The following is a 22857-nucleotide window of genomic DNA, read 5'->3' as shown; positions in this document are numbered from 1 at the left end:
TGTATGATGCCAGCTTTCAGTCATGAACCTTAATGTTATAACAGTTCTCTGTCATTTCTTATCATTCTAGCTATCATTTCACATTTCAATGGAATTTCTTGAAAATGGGTCCTACATAGCAACATTAGGTTTAATACTTTTATCAGTTAATTTTTAATAACAGTATTTTTGAAAGACTATGTGCATTACCATATCCTTTAGGCATCCTCTAGTCAGTCTGATAAGATGATTTCTCATCTCTGGATACACGTTTCTGCCATGATGGGCAGACTGTTCTGCTCACTAAATAATGCTAGCAATGGTTTAGTGTGACAGAATAACTTAAACCTTATATTCTAAAGGTGCTTTACAGAACATCTAGTACAAAACTTAAAGATGCAGCTTCTGAGCTTCTTTTTTCAGTCTGTGATGTGATTTTTTTTTCAATCCCCTCTGTGATGGGGAATGCTCTAGCTATATAAGAAAAAGGTTTTTACTCACCTCAAGTCATAACATATTGAATCACATTTCCAATATCATGCACAGAAGAATCATAAGTGTAAGGGGTCAGGCTTATGCATCACAAGAGTAAGGGGCAAAAATCATGCATTACAAGCAAATAAATAAGTGTAAGGGACAAGATGTAAGCATCAAAAGTGCATGGGGCAAGGCTTAAGCAACATAAATATAAAGAGACTATATAAGCATCACAAGTGCATGGGATAAGACAGAAACATCACAAGTGTATGGAGTAAGAGTAATTATCACAAGTGTAAGGGGCAGATCTTAAACATCATAAATGTAAAGGGAAAGGCTTAAGCATCACATGTGTAAGTGGCTAACTTAAGTATCGTATGTGTAAGGGTTTGGACTTAAACACCACAAGTATAAGAGGAAGGACTTAAGCATTATAAGTGTAATGGGCAATATTTAAGTATCATAGATTTAAGGGGCAAGACTTAGGCATCATAAGTGTAAGGGGCAGTACTTCAGCATCATAAATATAAAGGGCAAGACCTAAGCATCACAAATGCAAGAGGCAGGATGTAAGCATCGTAAATATAAGAAGTTGGACAAGCACTACAAATGTAAGGGGCAGGATGTAAGTATCATAAATGTAAGGGTCAAGACTGAAGTATCATAAGTGTAAGAGACAGGGCATAAGCATCACAAGTGTGATGGGCAGGAATTAAGTATCACAAGTGCAAGGGGAAGGGCTTAAGCATCAAAAGTGTAAGGGGCAACACTTAAGTATCACAAATGTAAGGAGCAGGATGTAAGTATCATAAATGTAAGGGTCAAGCCTGAAGTATCATAGATGTAAGGGACAGGGCATAAGCATCACAAGTGTAATGGACAGGACTTACAATAAGCATTGTAAGAGGGTTAGCCATACCCTCAAAATAACATTATAGGTTCATAGGTTTATAGGTAAGTACTAGGCTAGCTGCCCTTGCAAGCCATTTTAAGCTTATCCAGTTTCCCTTTTGGTGCTTGAAATAACCTATCCCATTTGGTTATAGATTGACCTTACCCATCACATGTTCAATAACATTATATTACCCCTAATGAGAGTAAATGGTATCATACCATAGATAATTTGAGGGGATCCATATATGGGGTAAATCATTTAGGAGCTGATTCTGTCCATTAGAAGTACGGGAGCAGTCCTGGAGAAAATGTTCTGTTTCCCATCCATGGATGTAAGTCGTAATTTAATATTGACAGGGAGAAGCTTTGTTTTATGTCAATGAGGATTCTGTTCCACAGCAGCAGTATCCTCTGCAAGATATCCTTGTCCTCCAAACCATTCTACTGAAGTTGCAGAAGAGGTTTAGACCCCCTAGACCAAGTATTTTAGATTCAATTTGACTTGCTGATATGCAGAAAATCCATCAGTAATAGATCAAAAGATACCTTGTATGCCAGACAGAGGTCACTTGTTAACAGTCTGTAGGATACCAAGTATAGTGACAGAGCTCTGAGGGAGTCCATGTGGGACATGTTGTTTAGGCGTATATCTGTGGATGAGCCATTGTTGCATGTGTCTGGATAGATATGTGCCAAATGAGGGCATTATATTCAATGATTAGCCTAATGAGTGCTGAGTAAAAGGGACAATAACACCCCTACATCTAGACGCAATCTCTGTGTTTATAAGCTGGGCAATAAAGAAGGACTTTCTTACAACAATAGACAGCTGTTAATCAAATGTTAGGCCACTGTCGATATAAGTTCCCAAATCCCAAACAATTGGGTCAAATCTTAGGAGCATATTGCCAATGTGATAGTTCTCTGGGGTAGATGACTTCCCAAAGTACACATTAATGCATTTTTTGGCATTTAGTTTCAGTCCATGATTTTGGTACCTGTATTTGAGATAGACCTTCCTGCAGGATGGCTAAGTCATATGAGGATTCCATGACTGATCCTAGTTTACAGCCATCTTCAAACTTAGTCAGCCAGAGCTCTTTGGTACAGGCTTTTACTTCAAGAAAAGTATAAGCCAAATAGGAGAGGTCCTAGCACAAAATCCTGAGGGACCCCACTGGTGACTGGTCTCTAATGAGGTCTCCTAAGAGTGATAAAAGTGCTCAATAAAATTAATTTGATTTTGTACCCTAGATGAACCTCCTTCAGCATTATAGTTATTGTTGTTATTAGTATTTCTGTTATAATGCTTCACCATTTTTTCTTGTTTATTAGCTTTTCTATTATGCCTGAGTGAGGGAATTGTGTCAAAAGCTTTGCCCAAGGCAAGGTATGCGGTGTGTACCATTTTGCCCTCATCCACTTCATTGCTTTGGTGATCTTTTCAAAAAAAAAATAGGTTGAGTAAGAATGACCTGTCCTTTACAAATCCAAGTGTTTGGAGGTTTCCTGTGATTGGTTGATTCCTATGAATGATTAATTCCATGAGAAGTCTTTCTAAAGATTTGCATGTGAGGCTGGTCAGACTTATAGCAGTCTCTGGAAGGTCCTCCCTTATATAGGGGAATGACTGTAGCTGTTGTCAATTCATTTGGTGCAAAGCTTGTATGGAGTCTGAAATTGAATAGTGCTATTGGGGTGTGGCTAAGTCATGCTTCATGCTATTTACACTGCATCCAGGGATCCTGTCAGGATCCTTTGATGCCTTAATTTTAGCTTTTGAGAGCACTTTTAGGACTTAGTCTTGTGTGATAACTGGAGGTGAACCAGATTCAGGTATATCATGAGGGACACATGGAGAGATAGGGAGTAAAGTCAGAGCTAAATTTATTGACCAGTAGGTTATCTATATCTTCATTCTTGGTATAGGCAACATCATTCAAAATCAGCCGACCACATTGTGGCATTGTGCTTTTGAGATTATGAACATAACTGAAAAATGCCTTGTGATTGTATATGGCTTGGGTAGCTATTTTAGCCTCAAAGTTGGTTTTGGTGGATTTTATTAAGCTCCTGAGTGACAAGGGCTCTAATGCTCTGGGAATTACTCGTCATACTTTTGGTCAAAATTGTTTTTCTTTCATTATAAAGCTTGTTGATATTATGGTTCTTCTGTGTGGGTTTGTTTCTGAGTTTTCCCCTGCACTTGTTCCTAAGGAGTACAGCTGCATGTATGTAGCTGTTTACATTCTAGTAAAGTGTGGTGGTGTACATTTGTGTGTATTCACTAGAGTTAACGGGTTTGGTGGGGATTTGAAGCTTGACAATGTACAAAGACATTTCTAAATGTACCTTGGGTTTTATTTTGAAGGTGACTACTTTATGGTCAGTCCTAACAAGTGATGAAGGTACACAAGAGTTAACACTTATTAGTAAGGATAAGATCTAAGATGCTATTCCCCCCGTGGATACTCTATATAATTGTTCCAGGACATTTGTATTGACAAAGTCAAGTAATCTCTGTGCTTGTGCACTAGTGGCAGTGTAGGCTTCCCAGTCTTAAGTTCAGATCACCTAGGAAAATGGTATTGGGTTTTATACAGAGTGTTTCTAGCTCCTGTAGATAGGCACTGTGGCTTTCTTGTGTTGTAGAGGGAGTTCTATAGCTAGATAAAACATGGTATGGGACCTTTCTGATGGCTATTTGGCCATGAAGAAGCTCTAGTGCATCATGCTGCTTTACCAGCCTTGACGTGAGTCTCTTCTGGATGTGGACTGTGGCATTTATTATATAATATATTTACTAAAGATAAACAAAAACAGAAAGAGGAAAACAACAGAAAATATCCAAAATCTGAATTGGAAATGATGTATTATTCAGGAAGTCTTAATGGAACCCATGCCATTTAAGTATTTGAATGTGTATAATTAATTGCAGGTAACTGTGAAGAACTTACAAATAAAATAATTGTTGTTTATGTTATTTTGATAATAATACTTGATATTTCAGTGCTGGGTTGTCATAGTATTTGGTGAACACTACTTTCATCTTGCCACAGTGTTCTTGTATTACTTTATAGGAAATTTCTGATGGCTACCAATTTTTGGAGGGTGTGAAGTTTGTCATTGAATGTCTTAATGGTTTATGTGCTGTGATGCATATAAAAGGCTTCCTATCAGTTGTTTCAGGTGTGATTATTGCGGTTTCAGTGACTATCATATTTTTCCCTTCTAATCCATCATCGTTTATAAATAATGAGGGCTGCATTGTGTTGAAGTAAGAAAAGTATTTCTTAGGGGAAACCACTGCTGCTTTGTAAAATGGTGCTAAAAATATGTGGTAATATTCCTTATTTATAAAGTGCTATTACCAAACATGCCCATATTTTCACATATGACCTTATGTTGTTCATTTCCCTGCTATATTAATTTCCTGAATATCTGGTGTGTTGTGACTTTTGCCAGCATTCCAAAGAAATACTTTGAATAACTTTCATCATTCTGTATTTTGCAAGACATGACGAGGTACTCTTGTTTTGGCTTCTAGTTTATTTAGCTGTTCCTGTGCAAAGCACTGCTATTTGTCTACCTGATTGTCCTTCTCTGTACTTCACTGTGCTTTTCTACTTTATAATAGCCTTTTGTAAAAAAACAAAACACACACACACACACACACACACACACACACACACACACACACACACACACACACATGCACGCACAGTTCTAAACTATCATTATTTAGGCACCCTCCCCCACTGAAATAGCTCACTACAGCATTTCCAGCACTGGGCTGAGACTGTTCAGCTAGAAAGGACATGAGACTTGTAATGTGCTATGTCATCATACATGTAATCAGGCCACTCTCTCAAAAGCAATTTCGAAAATCTACCTCAGGTAAAAATGAAGTCTATCTGGTACCTCAGAAGTACCAGACACCAGACCTCAACTATGATTCAAGGTGGTCACTACTGATGTGCTGGAGTTATTGTCATACAGTAAAGATATTTGAAGTCTCACTGCAAATAGCTTTACTGTATGACAATAACGTAAAAATATTTCTAGTCAGACTACAAATATCTTTACTGTATGACAATAAAGATATTTGTAGTCTGACTTGAAAAACAAGACTGTCATCTACTGACTCAGTGAATGTACGGTGTCAGTACAGTTTCTTACTATGATTAGTAACAGGTGACTGTGTAAGCATAACATACCTGACATCATTACTCCTGTTACAATGTCATTGCTAAATTGGTAGGTAATATACCAATTTAATATGAAAATGTCTACTGTCACTTAACAAAGAGTGCATGGCAAATGCACTAGCAAGCTATTCTGCGGTTTGTATTTATGACATGAATTTATAAGTACTGCACGTCATGCATTATACATGTATGTATGTATACACACACACACACACACACACACACACACACATATATATATATATATATATATATATATATATATATATATATATATATATATATATATATATCCTACACATCATCTTAACCAGCATATAATTGACAGTCAAATATCAACACTGCAAAACTAAACTGCAAAAACATGTAAACAGAAAATACTGACAGAACTGGTTATACTAGGTAAAATTTAAGCCGTTTCCCCACTGCTGTGGGACATCACAGATGGTATATGTAATTATCGGAGTGTGTAGGGGGTGCAACCTCCCACATGGGTGGTTGCAGGGGGGCTTTCCCCCCTGAAAAAACAATGACAAAATGCAGTTAGATTTTATCAAAAATTTCAATGGTTTTGTATGTAGATAAATGTTGTCAATGTTTTTGCAAAAGGGGACAAGCCCCCTGCACCCACCACCCCCTGCTGTTTATAAATACCAACTCTGAGCTCACACAACAATGGGGAATGGGCAAAACCCTTCTCTAGTATAACTTAAATTTTGCAGCATATTGTGTTTACATGTTTTGCAGTTTACACAGTTTGCAGTTTTGATCTAGTTTAGATACTTTGCTGTCAGTCTTTTGACTGTCAATCGTATGCTCATTTAGACCATATGTAGGTAACAGATATATATATATATATATATATATATATATATATATATATATATATATATCTTCCGTAGCCACATATGCATATTTGAAAGTAAAGGTACACAAACTTATTTTTTGCAGGAGCAAACCCACTCGCACTCCCCCAAGTGGGGGGCTTTGCTTCCCAAATCCCCAATCCTTAAATGTACTAACTTCATGGACACATAGCAGTAAAGATAAATGAAACGCATGTAGAGTTAATCATTGCTGATACAGACAAAAGCTTAACTAGGGTGGAGTGAATGTGGCAAATGTCCCAGGCATAAAGTATTAAGCAGTGTGGTCAGTTGATCCCGATCACTCTTCAATGCATACTGGCTTTTAAAAAACAGTATTGCATTTGCGGTCAAACTTGAGAGCTACAGCTCTCCCTGTGTGGTCTAAACTGTAGCAACTGCTTGCTACTTTGTAGCGAGCAATTTTCTACAGTTTAAAACATTCTTTTTTTAACCTAAAACCTGAGCACTGTAGTCTGCATACAGAGTTTAAACTGTACCAACTGCATCCTATGTTGTAGCAAGCAGTTTACTACACTTTAAAAGTAAAATAAAATATGTATTTTTTTCAAACTAAAACCTGAGTTCTGTAGAGCTCTATGCAGAATGTAACCCATATCAGGGCAGGACATAGAAACAGGACCTAATTGACTCCTGGTGCAGGAATGAGGGAGAGAGAGTGTACCTGGCCACTTGTGTAGTGTGTCTGTAAAGTGAGCAGCCCTATTTTTACTCTGGAAGAGCTGTGGGGTGATGGTTTGAGTTTTTTATGCAGAAGTCCTTTTTTTTTTTACTCTTCACTTGAGCTGAGGAGGTAGGATGAAATTTCATGAGACTGGCTACACTGGCTCAAATACGTTTAAATGAGTACATGTATTTTGTGTGTGTGTGTGCGTGTGCGTGTGTGTGTGTGTGTGTGTGTGTGTGTGTGTGTGTGTGTGTGTGTGTGTGTGTGTGTGTGTGGACACAGTGTAGCAGATATTGTTACATGTGGGTTTAATCATTATTATTAGGGTAATAGCTTTTACCTAAATGTAGGTGATCTTATAAAAAATATTACTGTATATTAAATTCTGATACACAAACTTGTGTTGTAACCGGATTAAACAGTTGCTCATCTATAGGATCGTTTGTGGTAATTGTGCAGATCCTGAAGATGTGCTGGAATATTTGTGTTACAATGAGTTACAGCAACTGAAATACAGAAGGAAGGTTAAGGATATAATCAGCATTAAACATAAGCACTGGCCTCTGGAATGCATTGATTAACATGAACTCTTTCCATTGTTAATAAAGGCTTAAGTTTTAAATGTCCTTTGTAACATTTCAGTAATTTGTTGCAGCTTATATATTTTGATTTCATTGGCTGAACTAAACTCCAAAGCAGTCCTGTGATGAAAAAGCCATAAGAATAGTTGATATCACCAAATGGTGATCTCTAGGAATACAATTTGTCATAGAAAAACTTCAATTCTCTCTATAAAAGCTGACTACTGGTCTGCTTTGCCTTGAATTAATTAATTCTTCTCAGTTTTTTTCTTTTGTGTATAGTACTGAACAAGAACATATAAGGAGATTGACAACTCTGTGTAGGCTCAATTTATTTGCAGACTAAACTGTTTATGTACAGATGCATTCTGTACTGCAGCCTGACTTCCTTTTACAGATGACCAAAATGTAAAATAAAATAAAAAAGAGAGTCTTGATAGAGATTTCCACAGCATCCACTTTTAATAAATCCAAACACAGCAGAAAGACACGTATTGAGTGCTTTCGCTCAAAAACAATAGGACTTCATCATCGTGTGTTTGGATTGACTCTCGTTTTTTTTATTTTATTTTACTTTTTGGTCAATGTTTGAGTTTCTAGTATTCCTTTTAGAGATGCTTATTACTGAATGGCAAAGTCCAACTTTTAATTGTGTAGGGTCTGCCTCTTCATACCTCACAGACTCCACCTGCCCCAGCTACCTCTCATACTTTACTTTGCAAAAGAACTAGAGCTGCCACATTACTTTTCTTAAGTCCTGACAGAAGACAGCAGACTTTGTCCTAAAGTGAGTTATGCCCTCTTAGCTAAGGTACTCAGCACTGTTTGGCACTCATGTTCGTACAGCACCTAGATACCATTGGCCTCTGTAGAAATAGCATATTTATTTATTTACTATTTGTTTTTGTTTGTTTTGTTATGCAATTGTTACATTGGTTGGCAGGCTGGAATAAGAACCATTTAGTCACAATCTGCACCACAGGCATATTACAATATAAAAAATAAATAAGGATATATATATATATATATATATATATATATATATATATATATATATATACACCTAAAAGTCCACAAACCCGGCAGATAAATCCACAATGCCAAGGAAATCATCCTGAAACACCCAGTGGAACAGAAGGCAAGAATCTGCAAAAAGCATCAGTGTTTATTCGCAGAGAGTGAGCACTTTCAACACTGCTTCATCAGACATAAAATCAACAATAAAACCTACACACACACACACACACACACACACACACACACACACACACACATATATATATATATATATATATATATATATATATATATATATATATATATATATATTACACAAATCAATTGATTCACATATCAACATATTCAAAATTCCCTTCAAAAAACATTAATTAAGCAATGTAGCATCCAGGACATCTTTAAAGACATATTACATACATACAGAAGTTGTTCATTCATTTTAACTTCCTGGTCTTCAATACAAGTTTCAAAGGGACACAGTCATTCAGACCTAGACCCCTATATACCCCCAACCTTAATATCCACTGCAGCTCAACATTTTCAGTTTTAATGGTAAGGTCCGCTAATCTAACATTTTCATGTAAAACTTACAGGGCTTGAAAGAGGAATGTGTGTTGATCACCCTGGGAGTGGGTATGTTTAGCTAGGGCACTATACTCTAGTCCTCACCTCGTGCAGTAAAGGTGAACCCTCATGCATTCTTTAAGTCGGGTGATTTGTTTTATCAACATAGAATTTGAAGCAGGTAACACAATGTGCTTATACCACATTCTTGGTATTACAATTGGCCGTTACTCTCAGTTGCCATAAGCAGTCAGATCCTGGATGCTTGAAGAACCTTGATTCATCTCTATGATCACAATAAAAACAGTCTCCACACTTCTGTGTGCTACTTAGTTGTCCAACTACTGTGGTACACATTCTAGGGTAGCACAATTGTTGCTTCAAATTCATCTTATTTTTATGAATAAATCTAGGTTGATGACCAACTATATCTAGTAACCTATCATCCACTAGTAGGATGGAGCAATTCTTCTGAATTATATCCTTTACTCTAGAGGTGAGAAGGATCTTTTGTCTCACCACTGGACCTACATCTAGGGAAACTGAAGACAAACTAGTTCCTGCTATAGGTGGAGCTTCCACCAAAGTCATTGATTAGACTGAAGCAATTGGTCCTGGAGAGGAAACATCCTCCTGGAGTGGTGGGTTGGAGGATGCTACAATGGGCATCTGCTGATTGGTCAAATTCACAGAGGCAGTCATCTGATTGGCTCCATCCATTGCAAACCTATCTTGGGCCTTGGGCCTTGGGCCAAATAAATACATGATAATTACTAAAATCCTGTAGATCCCTTGCCAGTTTCTTCTTTTTTTGCTGTAAAAGTCATTTCTCATATCACACTACCTTCTCAATAAGGTCACTGAGAAACAAGTCAGTGTATTTATTACCAACAGCAGTTAACAATTCACACTGCTGTTGGCGTATTTTGTCGCATGAGTCCAGATCCATTGGATGAAAAATATCAATAAGTAACTTTAGATATGCCCTACGAGTTTCTAAGTTGATTCTTTGCCACTGAGCTAACAGGGAGGGATAATTATCCCCATAGGTGGGCATATTCAAGACCCAAAGGCTCGTTGGTATAACATTCATTGTGACACAGGCTACGAGGTGGAAATGTTGACATTGGAGCCTCTTAAACCTATACAGGTCATTTTCAAGGTTCCATTTCAAGTCTTGTACTTTAGAGTCTATATTATTAGTCTGAGCTGGTTCAGTTTCAGAACTCAAAAACTCACTTGTTAATAGTGAGTTCTGTTGGCCAGTCATAAAAATGAGTAAATGGCTATTAACTTTAAGTAAATGGCTATTAACTTTATCACCAAAAGTGCAAGGAGTCTCTCCATCTCCGTTCGTGATAGTACCTTCTGCATATTCACCACAAGCAAAATACAAACACAGAAAAATCCCCAAACACAGTGGATAAATCCACAATGCCAAGGAAATCAACTTCAAACACCCAGTGGAACAGAAGGCAAGAATCCGTAAAAAACATCAATGTTTATTCTCAGAGAGTAAGCACTTTCGCGATGATCAACACCGCTTCCTCAGACATAAAATCAACAATAAAACCTACACACACACACACACACACACACATATATATATATATATATATATATATATATATATATATATATATATATATTACACAGATCAATTGATTCACCTATCACCATATTCAAAATTCCCTCCAAAAAACATTAATTAAGCAATGTAGCATGCAGGACATCTTTAAATACATATTACATATATACACAAGTTGTTCATTAATTTTAACTTTCTGGACTTCAATACAGGTTTCAAAGGGACACAGTCATTCAGACCTAGACCCCTATGAGCCCCCAACCTTAATATCCACTGCAGCTCAACATTCTCAGTTTTAGTGATAAGGTCCCCTAATCTAACATTTTCATGTAAAACTTGCAAGACTTGAAAGAGGAATGTGTGTTGATCACCCTGGGAGAGGGTATGTTTAGCTAGGGCACTATACTCAAGTCCCCACTTTGTGCAGTGAAGGTGATCCCTCGCTCATTCTTTAAGTTGACGATTCATTTTATATATACATACATATATATATATGTGTGTGAGTGAGTGAGTGTAGTTTTTAGGTAAAGATTAACAGATATACATATAAATTGAAATACGATTCTAAACAGTAGACATCAGTAGGATAGGTAAACCCTAAGATGTAACACAGCATTACAGACATTGTCAGTATTTATTTAAAATACTATAGTGTTAGTAGATCATATAGTGGGTTGTGATAATAAAAGGAATTGACAAACTTTCTGAGGGTACAAGAGTAGTAAATTGGAATTTGGAAGTTAAGTAATTGACCACTGGGCTATGCAGATTGATTAACTGAAGGCTATTGGTAAGTAGACACTGTGACAGAAGTTTAATGTGTCTCTGTTCATCTGTATGGAGAAGCATAACTCGAAGACACGACCCTCTAAGCACATTCCTAGGAATGCATATAGGTGATGAGTCTTTGGATCAAGCTCTTATGGAATTAAAAAGTGAGTTTTTCAACGAGGCTGTACAGCCAAGGAGACTGATTCCTACATTTTGAGGGTGAAGTCTGAGAGAGCTTGTAAAGTCAGTCCCTACTTTTTGAATGTGTTAGATCCTGAGGCATTGACCGCCCCCCAGGAACTACAAGAAGGTAGATCTGTCAGGTGTGTTTTTACATATTCTAGTGACATTAATATAGTATGTGATATTTTGTGGAAGAATTGGGGGATTCTTCACAGTTGCCCAGAACTAACTGGATTAGTTGGTAGTACACCTAAATTTTGTTTCCGCAACAATCTATCTCTTAAGAGACAACTTTGTTATAAGAATGTTGAAGGAGCAGCTAGTGCTTTAACACTACTACATCGTAGTACGTTTCCCTGTCTGAAATGTAAGGCTTGTAAATATATTTATTCTAAATATGTATTTAGGCACCCAATTTTGCATCATGAGATAGAGGTCTCTTTTTATGCATACTGTAAAACTATGAACATGGTATACTATGCTTTTTGTGAAGGCTGTCATGTTTTTTACATCAGCAAAGTGAATCAATGTCTGAAGGATAGGGTGTTAGAACATTTTAAGGACATTAAACATGGTAAGATTAATAATACCCTAGCATCACATGTCTCCACATTGGGACAGCAACATAGCTTAAAGTTTTTTGTTTTAGAGATTGTCCTGTTAAATGTCAGAAGTGGAGATTTAAGGAATAAAACAGAGGCTAAAGAACAAAGCTGGATCCTTGAATTACAGTCATATAGATCCACTGGGCTTAATGAAATGGTTTCCCTTAAACCAGCACTAAAGGCATGACCTTTAATTAACTGACCCGTTTATGTAATACATTTTTGTATCAATGTATGTGTATGAGAGCAGTTTATTTGATGGTGATGTCATCAAGGTGGGATGGCTTTACCGAGGTGTTCAGCTGAAGAGACAGTGTGAGCTATATGCATAGGTAACTGTTTTTATTTTAATTTTAGCTTTTAGATTTGCAGTGATTGTGATGTTGAGTAGTTTAAATTGTTTTGTCATTTTGAATTGGATGGGAGGGGTTTGTGGTTCACGTACTGACTTTATCTGTTTTTATGCATTGGTCTGATGAAGCATTAATGTTTAATGTGAAAGCACTTACCGGAATTAAATTTTTTATCATCTGTTGGTGTTTGGTGATTTTTTTTATATTATCCAACTGCTGTACAAGTCGCTGCGTTTCCTTTATTTTATTTTCTGCTTTGATTTATTGGATTTCAGTGGCTTTACCTTACATATTTTTGCTTTTTTATTTTCAGATTAGTTATTTAGTTCCCTCTGTATCCCTGTAGTGGTGAACTGGTAAATTGCTGAGTATCTGATTGGAATAATGTCTGTCCACCAACAGGTGAGAGGTTTTGAGCCAAAATCTAGTTTTAGGAATCTAACACTTAGTTGATAAGGGGCGTTTCCTTGCCTTGTTGCAAGATTGCACTGACTTCTCAAACATGCCTGTTCTCCCTCCTAGTCATGAAGGAATGATCCTTTTCCAAACAGGAACATAATTTGATTGGGTCAGGCCCTACAGCATTTTAAGCTCCATGGCCCTGATATACAATTCCAGATTGGATAAGCCCAGGTATCCCCTTTCTCTGAAGGGATCTTAAGCACAGACCTGAAAACTTTACAACAGCCCTGGGCCCAAATTAAGTTCAGAATTATGTTACAGATCCAAGCCTGTGCTCTAGCGGGGAGTGAGTCTAGGAGGACCAAAACTTGATAGAGCATCAGGTGCAGGATAATCCATACCATTGCCTGGATCCTTTCACACAAATCAAAACATAATAACTACCACTTGGTGACCAGTGAATGTACCTTATCTAGCAAAATGTCCTGCTTACTCTGATTTGACAGGGCCCATGTATTTAATGCAACTGCAGTTGGCCAGGAAAGAGAAGTCGCATCAGTGGGGCTATAGTTCAGACATAAAGCTTGAGACTTCTGAACATTGATCAATACCCTGTTCTATCCCCAAATTCCTGCAGGATGCCAGCAGCTTGGTACCCATCCAACTCAGGCTCAGATAAGTAGAGGCATTAATCATTAGTATAAAGCTGCAACTTATATGTAAACCTCACCCCAGGATCACATAGGCCTTGACTGTGGATATTCATAACCTGTATGTTAAAGTTTCAAGATATAAGTTAAAGAGGACGGGGGAAACAGTACAGTCTTGTTTAGTGTCTTGATATATAGGAAATGGAGAAGAGAGAGAGAGATCCTCTTAACTTTATGAAGGCAGAGACACCAGAGTAAAGACTTAGAATAACCTTGACAGGTCACACAGGAATCTCCATCCTCCACAACACAGCAAAGAAGAATAGCTAGTGGACTCTGTGAAAAGCCTTCTCTGTGTCTAGGCTGACCACACAGAGAAAGTTGTGATTCTTCTCAACATCCTACAGTAATATATATATTTCCAGTAGATTGTCTTGGGTCCCGTACTCTGGGATGTATCTGATTTGCTAAGGGTTTGGCTTACAGCAATTTTTAAGCACTTACTGCAAATAATCCTTGTTTTCCCGCCTCTCCTCGACTAGATTAGACCAGTTTACAGGCTTTGCTGTATTCTGGTCTGTGGTGTAGTTCCTGTGTTGTCCATTACCTTACTTGGATAAGAAGGAAGTTTCTTTGCTCACCAGTGGGAGTGGGGAGCCTTGAGCAGTCAATCTGTCCCTGAAGGAGTGACCTCAGTGCAAGAGCTGTAGTAATTGGTTGTTTTGGACCATTTGTAGCTCTTTTGAAGTTCCCTGTTTAAAATCCGCATTAGCATGGCTTTGCTCGATTGTGTGCATAGGGTTAAACAGGGTTAAACTTTTCCTGGCTCCGCCAAGTCTGCTCTTCAAATTTTCCCTTAGAAAGCTCTACTCTTAGAATAACCAGTCTACTCGTTATATTATAAGCATAGCACTTGTTCTCAAAGCTTCTCTTCTACACAAGCACTCTCAAACTCAAGTAGCACTACATCCACCTACCACCCCAACCACTTCCCTTAAAGGCACAGCACTCTCTTATAACATTCTAGCATGTAGAGTGGTAGATTGCTAGCATCTTCTCCTGCTCAGCTGGTTAATCTGGGAATCTTGAGACAATGCTATAATTGTCTCATGTACACAGACAACCCTCTCCTCCTCCCAACAAACACAAATACATGTGAGAGATGCAACTATATAGCCAAACTGGAGGCTGAACTCTCTCAACTCAGGACTGGCAAGACCAGACAGGAGGAGAAGGTAACCACACACACAACAAACCCAGTCACACATAGACCTACCCCAACTGCAAATCAAGCACATAATAACACAAAAACATACTCGGAGGCTCTATTAAAAAACTTACCAAAACAACAGAGTCTCCCAAAGCAGACACCCAAAAATCCACCACCTCAAAACATAACACACGCAACACATACTTCAATAAATCGGTGTGTCAATAAATCACAGCCCTTAAGGCCAAACACTATGCCTGATACACTAGTGATAGGTGACTCTATAGTCAGACACACTGACGTCCCACTTACCAAGCTGAGCAAGGAGGGGGTAACGGTAAGCTGCCTATCGGGGGTTAGGATCCGCCATATAACACACACACTCAGGTCATTCAAAAGAATGTACAAATATGACTCCGTCATTGTCCATGCCGGAGTGAATGACCTGAGACGTACCTCCTTGGACTACATGAAAAGAGACATAGAGGAGCTCTCTGATTATGTAGCCCAGGCTGGTATGACCCTGACCCTGAGCAGCATCCTGCCCTCACCAAGAATGATGCCACAATACAAAGACAAGATGATCAGCTTTAATAATTGGCTCAATTACTGGTGTCATTCTAGGGGGATCCAATGTCTGTCTGCTTGGGATGACATGCTGGACAAGCCACGCTGCTTCGCAAGGGATGGCTTGCACCTGTCACCACTGGGCTTCTGGATATTGGCTAAGGCTCTTGCCAGCCCCATAGTGCCTTTTTTAGGCAAGGCTCAAAAGACGAACTCACCTCCTTAGAAAACAAAAATGGAAAAAAATTAAGGGTAATGCTGCTCAACGCCAGAAGTCTAAATCTCAAGATGCAGGCTCTCAAAGCACTCCTCAGTATGGAGAACATCTATGTCTGCGCTGTAACCGAGACCTGGTTCAAGGCTCCTGAGAGCACCCCAGCACTACCAGGCTTTACCTCATATCATGCTTTTCGGCCCCAAAACCCGGGCCGAACCACAAAGGGAGGGGGAGTGTCCATATTCATCAAGGATACCCACACCTCTAGGTTAGTGGCAACTCATGAAGCATCGGAGACCATCCAGGTGCAGCTAACCATAGGCAAAACTGCTATATAACTGGTTGCATGTTACAGACCACCCTCCCAATCTCAAGAACCCCACTCAGCCTTCCTGAAGACATTGGAAGATATGAATGTCTCACCAAATACCATCATATTGGGAGACTTCAAGTACCCTAACATAGACTGGGTGCACTATTCTAGCCCTAACACCCTAGCCCAAAGGTTCCTGGAATTCATAAACTCAAATGCAATGGAACAGCTAGTCACCTCTCCCACAAGGGGGATAATATACTAGACCTGTTCATCACAAACATGGGGACAAAATGCTCCACACCGGAAGTATTGCCCTCACTGGTGAGATCTGACCACAAACTAATCACCCTGGATATACATTTACCACCTCCACCCCCAGCACAAAAGACTACAGTGAGAAACTTCTCAAAAGCCGACTTTACACTTCTCAAGACTGAGATGGTATCATTTAAGCCCACAGGGCCAATAGAAACCACATCACACAATGCTGGATCCTACACAGATACTTTCTATGGACATCTCCAAGAATGCATGGATCATGCAATCCCAAATAAAACCAAGACCCTTTCCACCAAAGGAAAGCATCCTGTCTGGTGGACCCCAGCCATAAACAAATTGTATAACAAAAGAAGGAAGCTACTGCAAGACAGAGCAAAATCCCATAAGGGAAGGCATCTCTGATCAGCACTAGTAGAAAGCTACATTCTCTCATAAAAATATCCAAGGCCAACTTTGAAAGAAAAATCACCAAGGACACTAAAGATAACCACAAGGCATTCTTCAGTTATGTTAGAAACCTGGGCGGAAACACTCAGATATGCTCAGAGTTAGTACACAATGACAAAAAATTTACCGAACCCACAGATATTGCCAACATTCTGGCAGACAGGTTCAGTGCAAATTTCTCCCCTTCCTCACCTCCAAAAGAAGAAATATTCATCCCAGCTGAATATAACCTCCCTGTCATCTCTGATGTCCAGGTGAGAACTGCCCTCAACAAAGCAAAAAACACAGCATCTATGGGACCTGATGGTATCCCCGGCTGCGTGATACGTGAACTCCAAGAGGAGCTAAACCTGCATATAAAAATGTTATTTAACCTTAGCCTTACTACAGGATATGTACATGAACACTGGTGTACAGCAACAGTGGTCCCACTCCACAAGGGCGGCTCCACTACAGACCCTGGGAACTACCGCCCCATAAGCTTGACCAGCCTGGTTTGCAAAGCTATGGAAAGAATTATTATGGAACTCATAAACAACGACATTGGGGACCCACAGACACTTGATCCCACCCAGTTCGGCTTTGTAAAGGGCAGATCCTGCCTTTTGAACCTGGTTGACTTTTTTGAAACAGTCACTAGAGCCATTGATGAGGGCAAGGCAGTCCATACAGCCTACCTGGACTTGGCTAAAGCCTTCGACACAGTACCCCACTCGGGGATCATAGATAAGCTAAACAGCTTAAATGTAAATCCATATGTCACAAGATGGGTTGCAAACTGGCTAAAGAACAGAACCCATAAAGTCAAGATTGCGGGAGCCATGTCAGACTCAAAGCCAGTCACAAGTGGTGTCCCACAGGGCTCTGTCCTGGGACCCCTCTTGTTCGGCATTTACTTCTCAGATGTGAAAGCAAACATGGGAGGGTTGTGGCTGACAAAGTTCGCAAATGACTGCAAACTAGGCGCCATAGTCGATACACCAGCTGACACATACATCCTACAGGAAGGCCTCACCGAAACGGACAACTGGTGCCAGAATCACGGCCTTAAACTGAATGCCAAGAAATGTATAGTCATTCCCTTTGAGAAAAACAAAATACCCACAAATTATCACATAGACAGTAACCCACTGAGTACCGAAAAAGTAATCAGAGACCTGGGGACCCAAGTTGATAGTGACCTCTCATTTGACACCCATGTTGCCAAAGTGGTTAGAAAGACTTTCTACCTTGCCCACCTTATCATGAAGGGGTTCACATCCAGATTAAAGGAGGTCATCGTGCCCCAGTACTCCTCCCTTATCAGGCCCATGATTGAGTACAATGCCCCATTTGTATGTACCTCACCCGGCATTTACAACAGCTGGAGAGACCCCAGATGTACCTCACCAAGAGGATCAAGGGTCTCCAACATATGTCATATGCTGCCAGGCTAAAGAAACTCCAGCTCTATTCAGTAGCATACCGCCTGCTCAGAGGTGATCTGTGCCTGACATACAAGGCCATGTCCAACCAGGAATTGATGGACATGCTCCACCTCAAAAAATCAAAATCCATAAGAACCACGAGAGCCAAAGATTTAAACCTCAGTACAAACATGAATAGAACATGCTGGAGGGACAGATTCATAACTCAGAGGCTTGCCATACTCTGGAACAAAATCCCAGTCCATGTTAGGCAGAGCTCCTCACTGACTCTCTTCAAGAGAAATCTTGGTGAGTGGATGGGAGACCCCTGGGGTCACCCCTGTGTCGCTACTTAACAGAGGCACAGTAAACTGATTTTAATAAGTAAGGGGGTCTTCAATGTGTCACTACTAGACAAAGGCACAGTATTCTAAATTTATTCTATACACCTTAGTACCACTACATGGGGTGGCGAAAGCCACATCTCTAGGGCTAGGTTTGCAAATGCCCCAGGGCAGATAGCCTAGTACTAAACTATGAAACTATGAAACTATAAGTAAGGCAATGAGCTGACAAAGGAATGTGTTGGGGTTTGCTGCAATGGCTAAAGTGTTAGCTCACAGACACAAGGTACAGGGTTTGATACTCACCTTTGAGGGAAATTAACTAGTCTTAAAATGGCCCAAAAGGGCAGCTACCCTCATACTTACCTATGAGCATATGGAGGTCATAAATTAGTTGTAGGTGTCGTACAAGCATGTAAGTCCCCCCCCCAAAAAAAAAGTATATTGTATACAGTAATATTTCCAATTGTTTTTTTACTTGTTGGTTGAACAAAAGCTGCTGCAGCATTTATATTGTCTTTAATTGTGCTTTAATCATTGCACTAAATAATTAATTATTTCATTGATAGGTCTGGATTATGTAATATAGTCTAAACAAGTTGCATTTTAGTAGAGCAAACATGTTACATTTTAGTAGTATATTTAGCAGTACCTTCTTTACAGCCTCCAGCAACTGCAAAAGGGCTGACATTTGTCAAGTTATATAGTCTGCATTTTTGAGTGGTGATCAGAACTGTCTGATCTTCAGCATCCATTATGTAGTATTATCTGCATATCATTTTGATACAGTCTTCTCTACAAGATTGGATTATAAAGAATGTATGGATTTAGTTAAAATCTGTTAATCTATCAGTTGGTGCAGAGGACTAAAGCTCTGACTTATTAATGAGCTGCTTCTTGTGACAAAGGTACAGCATTTGAATGATTTAGCCTTTCATTTACCTACTGTGTGTCATTGAACAACTCACTTTATTGAATTCCCAAATGATGTGGATATTCTACAAAAGGCCTTACAGAAACAGATGATTGGTGCCAATGCCATGAGCTCAAGCTCAATCCCAAGAAATGTATAGTTATCCTCTTTGGGAAAAAACATGTACACGTGAATTACCACATAGGTGGCAGTACACTAAACAACGAAGGTGTGATAAGAGACTTAGGGACACAGGTCGACAGTGGCCTCACCTTCGATAACCACATCACCACAACAGTCAGGAAATCCTTCTATGTGGCACACCTCATCACTAAGGGCTTTTCATCCAGAAAAAAGGAGGTCATTGTCCCACTGTACTCATCCCTCATTATACCCATTATAGAATACAATGCACCATTTAGTATGTACCTCTCAAGACATCTGCAACAACTGGAAAGGCCGCAGAAATACCTCACTAAAAGAATCACAGGCCTAAAGCAGATGCCCTACTCTGACCACCTTAAAAAACTCCAGCTATACTCTGTCGCATATCGTCTACTCAGAGGCGATCTCTGCTTAACATACAAGGCCATGTCAAACCCAGAGCTGTTGGACATGCTGCACTTAAAGAAATCCCAATCCCTCAGAGCCACATGCTCCAGGGATCTAAACCTTGTCATCACAATAAACAAAACATGCTGGAGGGATAGGTTCCTGACCCAGAGACTCCCCAGACTCTGGAATAGATTGCCCATATATGTCAAGCAGAGTGCCTCTTTGGCCCTCTTCAAAAGGAACCTTGACGATTGGATGGGAGAAAGGAAATTCACCCTGGGGATCACATTAGTTGCCCTGCTAGACAGAGGTCCAAGGAAGTAAATAGTGTGGGAAGAAATAGCCAGGGAATTGTTATGGCTAGGCTTGTATAGGCCCTAGGGCTGATAGCCTAGTACCAACCTATGAACCTATGAACTTATGAACTTAACCAGACAGTGCTTTGGAGCAATTGGGAATTTGAGCTAGGCTTCTTAAAGGTCTCCAGGACTGTATACCTAGAAAGTATAAACCTGCTGCCGTTGTTTGCCAGCAATTCTCTATTGAGTAGCTAATCTAGTTCTGGAAATGTTATAATTTTATTGTCAGCACACCAATTTTAAAGCAATGTGGGCAATTTATTCTTCAAGGGCAGCAGGCACCATTTGTAGATGAAGCAATGAAATGCAAAGCTGTTTGCCAGCAGCAACCTTTGCATTAATAATAGTTTTCTTTAATGTGGAATTATTCAGATGACTTTAAGTTCTGCAGAGATTGTACATATTGGCTTAGCATATTTTATCAGATGGTAAATGTGTCTTTGCTCTCATAAATACTCTTTTATTTAAACTGTACTGCATATGGCTGGATCTTAAGGTATGATGCTAGTGATCTTTATACAATTTTATGTATTTCATCCAATGCTACCAATAAAGTGTATGTAATTTATTTCTTCATAACAATAAGGAGTGTACACAGTCAACAGTGTCTATAACTGCTGGTGGGTGTGGAGGGGCTGTCTGTGGATGAAAGTACCTTTCAACTGTATCTAATCTGGCTTTACATGACTGGTGTGCATGTGTCTGTGAATTAGGTTGGAATATTTTGGCTGCTGCGTGTTTATACGAAACAAGTTTGAAACATGTGACTTCGTTATGCATCTGAGAGGGATGCAGTTAACAATGTAGCTATAATTGCTGAGTTTGGGGAGTGTCTTTGGATAAAAATGACTAAATCTGTTTAGCTGATAAAAGTTTAAAAAAGTCATTAATCTGTCTTTGCAGGACTAATGTACATTTGTGTAAAACAAACTGGAATACTTTACAGTGGCCATTTTCAATCACAATCAGACATGTGATGTCTCCACATTCAGTAAAGTGGTTACAATTTTTGAGTATGGATATTGGTGGATTATAATGGCAGCAAACTAAGTGCCATTTTATAGTTGAAATGTTATGAAATTGGTATTTTTGACATTATTGATTTATACATTGTTTCACTACTTACTGGGAAAAAAGTTCAAAACTACACATTTAAACTGTGCTCAAACAAATGTTTCTGTATTAGACAAGAAATATAATTTAAAGCAATCTGGAAGGTGAATCAAAGCACATGTGTTTATGAATAGCCCTAAAAATGTTGGGGGGAGGAACCCATGCTTCGAAAATAGCCCAGGGCCCAAGGTACATTTAATGTGCCACTGGCCAGATGCATTTTCTGCATTTTCAACGAATGTGAATTTCAATGCATTTTCAGTGAATGTGAGCTTCAAGTGAAGATAAGTTGTTCTGTTGCTCATGCTGTCTGTTTTCAATATGAGACTGTTTAGCTTAGGAAATGCCCATCAGTGTTGTGCTCAAAAATTTTGAAATAAAAGCTTTAATTTTATTTTTTAACAAGAAACATCTTTATTGAATTATCACATGATATAGGCAATCATACAGTCATATAACTGAAAACAAAATATATTGACATCTTTCAGTTGCAAACATTATACATCACTTACAATCGTCTGTACAGTCACTGTCAGTCAAACATTACATAGCTCATTCAATTCTTGCATTCTCTTCAGCCTCATTCTTCCTCCAAAACATTATTCTGCATGTACTGTTCCCACAGTTCCCATTTTTTTCTATATAATTTGCTCCTATGCTTTTCTAAAGATGCCAGTTCCAGTTCTTTTATCTCTATTACTATATTCACTACTTCTAGAATGGTTGGTTTAGACTTTGATTTCCATTTTCTAGTAATTGCTTTTTTTGGCAGTCACCAGAATTACATTTATCAAGGCCTTTCTATGTCTAGGCAATTTCAATTCTGTACCACAGCTCAAAAAATCATTTTCTTAGTTACACAAATTTGCTCATCTTGTATTTCTAACAGAGTATTCTGCAGGCAATTTTTATCAATTCATTACACTCCCAAAAAATATGTTCCCAATTACCTCTTTCTCACCATCACACCTCCAACATTTGCAATCTACCTGAGGATTTTTTTTAGTCTGCTTGGGTTATATAAATACCTACATAAACATTTCCAAGCAAAGATCCTAAATCTTCTAGACTTTGTTGCATATTATGGAGCCATGCATATATAGCTTCCAATTGTTGTGTTGTGAATTTCTCTCCCAGTCTCTTTTTACAATCCTTTCCAACCTCTTCTGATTGATTCCTATAGTTATTATGCAGTATTTTAATATGCCCTACTAATTATCCTGTTTTAACAGCAGCTTCTGTTCTACATTCTACTAAAAACTCTACTAATGCTGGCCTTTCACTTATGATCCCCCTATTACTTTC

Source organism: Protopterus annectens, chromosome 1.part2, assembly GCF_019279795.1.
Source record: "Protopterus annectens isolate FY-2018-M chromosome 1.part2, PAN1.0, whole genome shotgun sequence".
In the NCBI taxonomy this organism is placed as follows: Eukaryota; Metazoa; Chordata; order Ceratodontiformes; family Protopteridae; genus Protopterus; species Protopterus annectens.
The sequence above is the reverse complement of the archived record's forward strand: the minus strand, read 5'-3'. Positions refer to the sequence as shown.